The following is a 7,279-nucleotide window of genomic DNA, read 5'->3' as shown; positions in this document are numbered from 1 at the left end:
CTACTTAGCCCCGATGTCACACAGTAGCAGAGTAGTATGCTAGAATAACGAGACTGAAAGCAGTACCTTTCGCATAGGCCTATATTGGTTATTTGTGGGTATAGAGCTCATGAGAGCTATCATAATGCATTAGCCTCTGGCCTCTGTGAAAGGGGGTATACTGGGAGTAGTGTTGCAGTGTGTTTTGTGTACACTGCTAGTATAGCTGGAACGTGTTGAGTGTTGGGCAGACTTTCACATATTCAGGAACATTGTACAGGGGAACTGCATGCACCATTGTCTATGGTAAAGGCCAGTAATTTCCTGCTTTGGAAGGCAACCAAGTTAAACTCAGCCTGCATTCTGTATCGTGTCTTAATTTACACAATTGGCATGTTGCATGCTGTAGGCTAAATGGCACTAAAACAAACTGAAACAACCCTAGCACTGTATGTAATCAGGAGTCCAGCTCAGGGAACAACTTCCGGTGAAACATTTATGTATATATAACTGTCTTATATTGGCTGAAAGCTTAAATTCTGGTTAACTAGCTGCACTGTCCGATTTACAGTAGCTATTGTGTTACATTTTATGAATCACATGTCCTCATTTTGAGTGTCATCTTGAGAATGGAATTACAAAATAAGTGACAATTAAGTTTTATAAGAATTAGACTCGGGTTCAGAACGACAAAATACACTAAGGTACATTAAGCTACCCTCTCCTTTTTATGTACGCTCTGTGGTTTATGTTAAATGATTCTAAGGACTAGTATGTGTTCTTTGCTCCCAGGGGTTTGTGGGACTGTGAAGTGCTATCTTGTCTCAGTTTCTTCCTTCCCAATTATATCTCCTCAATTCATGCCGCTTATTTCCACTGATTTGGTGTCACTTTAACAAGTGGAGCATGCCCGTCCCCCATGCCCTCTTCACCCCAAGCTTATCAACTCGGTTGTTTTATTTGAGTACACTTTATAATTTGCTATTCTCGTGCTCTTTTTCTTGCTTTGTTGCTTGTTTTTCTACCAATTTGGATGGTGAGAAATTGTATTGTTGTGGTGTTCTTTTGAGAAAATTGCTTGTGTTTCGGGCAATGTATTACCAAGGTCAGGATTGAGTAGGTTACTTTCTAAATGTATTCCGCAACAGTTACTAGTTACCTGTCCAAAATTGTAATCAGTAACTTTTGGATTACCCAAACTCAGTAACGCAATCTGATTACATTCAGTTACTTGTAGATTACTTTCCCCCTAAGAGGCATTAGAAGAAGACAAAATGTATGTTACCAATTGAACCACATCTATTGCAGGATAAATCATTGTAAAAGTTTACATAGCTGGCCATTTATGGATGTTACATTTTACTTTATGGGTTGGTTATGAATGCTAATTTTAACCCACCGCTTTCTACTACATAAAATAATAGGATTAAAGGATGTCTTTACATGAAAAACCAAAGTCTATCAGAATTCCAGTCATTTCAACAAATGTCCCCTTGATCTTCAAGAATAGGACCTGGAAATATGGAAGTATAGATTAGCAAAATGGTTCTACCTTCGCATAACCCCAAAACTAAGGATTTATTAGCCAGCCTTACTCTGTTGTTTATGCTTTTGTTGTAATGAGGACTGAGTGGGCTCAATGGTTCGAGTTGAAAAAGAAATGCTGTGCTCATGGAATGGCCTGCTTTGAACACAACTGAAAAGTGCAATTTGCATGTGAAAAATGAACGCCATATACTGCATTTTCTATGGGCCTATTGTTAAACTTTTTGCTGGTGACACGTTGAAATCTTGATAATCCACAGATGAAACAATAACAAAACAGTTGCCCGCCTCTGTTTTGGTAAAAAGCTGAGGGATGGGCCTGGAGAAATGTAACCACTCTCAGATTAATAGACAGAGCAATGGATGCAAGGACTGACCATCCATGATATCACATTATTGTTCTCATGGAGTGTGACTGACAGTTGAACTAAGCTCATGAGGCATTTAGAAGTTATATTCTTTCAGAATCAATGAATAAATATCTATATTTTATATACAGTATATCATTTATAAATCCAAAAATGGATGTATACACTACAGATTGCCCCTTTAAGTCTATCAAAAATGTCAGAGTTTGAACATGTGTCCATTAGGCCTATGGATTCATTTTTTTATCAGCATGAATTAGTTTGAGCAATAAAAGCCCCACTTTTATTCCATAGGCTGGGAACGGCTCTGTGCAGCTGTTGCAAGAGCACATTTTTCACTGGCTGTGAAAACAATGATTGATAGACAGGTTAAACTTCTTGAATTCAATCATTATTGGGTTCAAATACATATTTAGATTTGTGAACAGCCATCTACAACAACCACAATCCGTAAGGTGCAAATAGCTAAATGAGAGAGCAGCAGTGTGATTCACATCAATACGCTATGTAGATATCAATAATAAGTCATATCCGTATCGCCGTTGAATACACCACTGCTTTCATCCTTACCTGACACTGACTCAACTCCAGCCACTTTAATAATGGGAATTGATGGGAAATGATGTAAATATATCACTAGCCACTTTAAACAATGCTACCTTATATAATGTTACTTACCCTACATTATTCATCTCATATGCATACGTACATACTGTACTCTATATCATCGACTGTATCCTTATGTAATACATGTATCACTAGCCACTTTAACTATGCCACTTTGTTTACATACTCATCTCATATGTATATACTGTACTCGATACCATCTACTGTATCTTGCCTATGCTGCTCTGTACCATCACTCATTCATATATCCTTATGTACATATTCTTTATCCCCTTACACTGTGTACAAGACAGTAGTTCTGGAATTGTTAGTTAGATTACTTGTTATTACTGCATTGTCGGAACTAGAAGCACAAGCATTTCGCTACACTCGCATTAACATCTGCTAACCATGTGTATGTGACAAATAAAATTTGATTTGATATATTCAAGTTGAATAATCTTTGAATGTGGCCTACAAAAGCCTATTCCTGTTCTTTTCCCACGACCCATCAAACCCATTTGGTGTGTCATCATAGTGGTCTCTGACTTGTGCTCTGACTTTAAATGCTGATTTGAATGTCTTTGAGAGAACTGAGAAGTGTCAAATATATTTTTTCCGCAAACCTCCTTCCTGAATTTAAAAGTAATCCTCAAAGGAAACATCTAGTTTTTCAAAAGTATCTGTAATATGATTTCAATATTTTTGCAGGTAACAAATGGATTACAGTTACCATTTTTTTGTAATCCCTTACATGTAACTAATCACATGTAATCCGTTACTCCCCAACCCTGAACAAGGTAATATTGGGTCTCTTTGACTCTCTAATCTACATAACAATATATGTATGCTATTTATGATCTTTAGATTATTTCCTAAAATAATGTGTTGATTCTATTAAAAGTATAAGGAGCTGTTCAAGTGAATGCATCTTAAAAAATATATACAAAATTAGCTAAACTATAAATAAGATCTACTCATTATATGCTTCAAAAACAAACAGCATTGAAGAGATTGAAGATATCAGCATTCCTTATTGTAAGGCTTTAAACAGTCAATCAATTTGAAGGCAATGTTCTCTTCAATAGTCCTGTCTTGCGACGAGAAACGATAGATGCGACATTACGAACTCGGGCTAACATTGGAAACTTCTGAAACAAAAGCCTGAATTTCAATTTCATAGCTACTCATTTACTTTGAATGGGGCACAGTTCACTTTTCATAAATCCAGTCTCGTCTCTTGGCTGTGGAACAAATGAGTGTCTTGCATTCAATGTCAGGCAATTAGGCTACAAACAATAAGTAGGCCTAATTGGTATTCTGATCGGATGAAAATGCTTTGGTTTAGGCCTGGGTGGGTGGAAGAGTAAGTGGATGGAGAGTTGCAGAGAACGTGGACTGAGTGGCCCAGATGTTTCATCAGTCAGTTGGATAATAAGATATCAACGGCTTTCCTTTGTGGACGAGATGCTCCTTACTTCAACTGCCGACCGCACTTGAGTTTATTTTTTTCCTACATGCCCCGAGCTTTTATCGCCATTACTTAACGCTCTACTCCGATTCCACTTTCTAGTGGAAGTTAAGATGTCAGGTTCAGAACATTACCCTCAGTTATCATATCTCCATAGATGGCTGGCAGTTCAATTTTGCAGCTCAGTGGAGCTTAATCCCTAGTACCGCTTTCTGAGAAGTAAAGAGGAGAGATTTACTCTGGGAGAATGTACAGCAATATTTAGTTGGTCTGTGTTTAAAGGTAATAAAGCTTGTTGCAGAAATACACTCTGGATAGCTCGGTGAGGAATCCACATCGAGGGCTCCCGAGTGGCGCAGCTGTCTAAGGCACTGCATCTCAATGCAAGAGGCATCACTACAGTCCCTGGTTCAAATCCAGGCTGTATCACATCCGGACGTGATTGGGAGTCCCATAGGGCGGCGCACAATTGTCCCAGTGTCGCCCGGGTTTGGCCGGGGTAGGCTGTCATTGTAAATAAGAATTTGTTGATACTTGACTTGCCAAGTTAAATGAAGGTTAAATAAAATAAAACATTTCAAATGGCATACTTCAATAGCGCACCAACTGCATACTTCAATAGCGCACCAACTGCATACTTCAATAGCGCACCAACTGCATACTTCAATAGCGCACCAACTGCATACTTCAATAGCGCACCAACTGCATACTTCAATAGCGCACCAACTGCATACTTCAATAGCGCACCAACTGCATACTTCAATAGCGCATCAACTGTACCCCACTGCTGGCTTGCCTCTGAAGCTAAGCAGAGTTGGTCCCTGGATGGGAGACCAGATGCTGCTGGAAGTGGTGTTGGAGGGTGATGGTCCCCCAAAATATCCCAATGCCTAAGGGAAGTGATTGGGGACATTGTCCTAGGGTGCTGTCTTTCGGATGGGAGATTTTAAAAGGGTGTCCTGGATCTCTGTGGTCACTAAAGATCCCATGGCAGTTAACATAAGAGTAGGGGTGTTAACCGCGGTCTCCTGGCTAAATTCCCATTGTGCCCACCTAATCATCCCCAGCTTCCAATTGGCTCTTTCATCCCCCTTCCTCTTCCCTATAACTATTCCCCAGGTTGTTGCTGTAAATGAGAATGTGTTCTCAGTCAACTTACCTGGTAAAATAAGGAGGGTTAACCATACATAAATAAATTTAACATTTCATCTACATATGATGTTTGTTAGTGCTAAATTGAAGTTGTGAAAAAAATAAGAAAGCTGAAGCATACAGGTTATGCATTGTAAAATACAAGTAGATTGACAAGAAGGCTGAACTTTCAACTATATCAGCTAAGTAGCCATACAGGTAACATTCCGTGCATGTGGCAGAGAGTATGTCTTCTGATACAATATTTAGAAAGAACGATATAATTATACTATATATTGATGCAGAGATCAGAAAAATAATATGTTGGTAATCCATTGTATGTATGGAGAAACATGCAGTATTTTTCATCAAGCGTACATAGTTTATTTATTGTGGATGTTTTTTATGCATGGCTCTAAATCTAAATCGGGCCAGGCACGTCAGAGGAGGTGACATAGTTGTGCCATCATCTTATGCCAGAGCCTAAAACTCTGAGGGGACACACTCACTAATTGAGGTCAGAAAATCTCTCAAACGTGACTTAAAAAAAAAAAAAAATCCCAGCCATTCGTTGCTCCTTTTAACACGATGAAATAGAGAAAGTCCTCCAGGGGTCCAATCTGAAACTAAACGCTGTATAATTCCACAGACTCCTGTCACTAGGGAATGGAGAAGGGTTCCCACACCTGTCCCTATTGCGGCGAAGGTCTCTGGGATACTTGATTCATTAACTGGGCCCATTATAGCTTCATCTGAACCATCGCTGCTGCTCTAATCTCCTGTCAATTGAGTTGTCAATCTGGGCCTCCCCTGGCCACACTGATACCTATCTAGCTCCCATGGTTCAGAGTTGTGGGGGGGGAGAGAGTCCCCTGGACGTCTGACGACAGTTAAATGGATGTCTGATGGGTTTGAAATTAATCGTGCTCCCCTCGGTCCACCGTTTACATGCAATCAATATGCAAAACAGAGGAGAATCTAACAGCAATGCTCAAGACGAGCATCTAATATGGTCTTCATGAACAAATGAACAAAACCAAACTAAAATATACACCAACTGCTGTACAGTACACCAGTGGTCACCAACCTTTTCTGAGTCAAGATCACTTTCGAGGTCAAAAAGCAAGCCGAGATCGACCACTCAGATTGGTATTTAAACATGTCTTAAACAATGTAAAATGTACCTAATAAAAACAGTTCTGTGGGAATGAGGTTTGTGCACTAGGCCTAACACATTATCACAGCATATTGGCGATCTGCCTGGCCTGACAATATTGTTCTTCTCAGACCATATTGCATTTCCAAACAAAATAGATCAGTTGGTGTAGCACTTGTGAGGCATAGCTGAGCATAAATTGCAATAATTTGCAAATCAATCGCTTTTTATTTAACTGGACTGACGTTACCTGCATCTGATGGCCATGGTGCTTTCAAGACAACTGGGAACTCTGGGGGGAAAACGAGGTCAAATCATGACGTCAGTAATCTTCAGGTCGGAAAGTCGGAGCACCTGAAATATACCAGAGTCTCAGACTTGAAATTCCGAGTTGGATGGCCGTTCAAAGCTTTTTTTCAGTTCCTGGTTGTCCTGAATGCACTGAAGTTGGAGATTTCCCAGTTCCCAGTTGTTTTGAACACGGCATTAGTCGACCGCCTCTCCCGGTCCCTGCTCTCTCCTTCCTTTCCTCCGCTGTGAGACTTATGGGTTTTATGATGGCGAAACTCGAGCACCATATCTGCATCATACACAAATTCATGTTGCTACTATGACCAGAGAAATTGAAATATTCCTCTAAATTAAAGGAGACACGACACGCAATTTAATAATAATAAAAAATGCAGGCCTATCAAGACACTAGGCTACTTATTCATTGCAGCAGCGGCTTGATTGGAAGTAGGGAGAAGTGCGTTTTATGTTTTGGAATAATTTGGAATAAAACCAGTGTTGACAGTGATGAATAAAAATGTAAACATGAACTCAAAGCAGCTCTTTGCTGTATTCTTTGACAGTCTCTCCCTGGTCACGGTTTTAAAAGTTATGAAATCTCACATAGGCTAGTATTAAACTTTGCTGTCGCCGAGGTCATGGAAGCTATAGGCAAGGGGATTTGAGCTATCCGATTGATTTAGCCACAGATCTACTGGTCCACCAGGTAGGCGGAGTTTGTCTTTTCAGACT

The sequence above is a fragment of the Oncorhynchus mykiss genome, chromosome 31, assembly GCF_013265735.2.
Source record: "Oncorhynchus mykiss isolate Arlee chromosome 31, USDA_OmykA_1.1, whole genome shotgun sequence".
Lineage (NCBI taxonomy): Eukaryota > Metazoa > Chordata > Actinopteri > Salmoniformes > Salmonidae > Oncorhynchus > Oncorhynchus mykiss.
Note: the sequence above shows the minus strand (reverse complement) of the source record.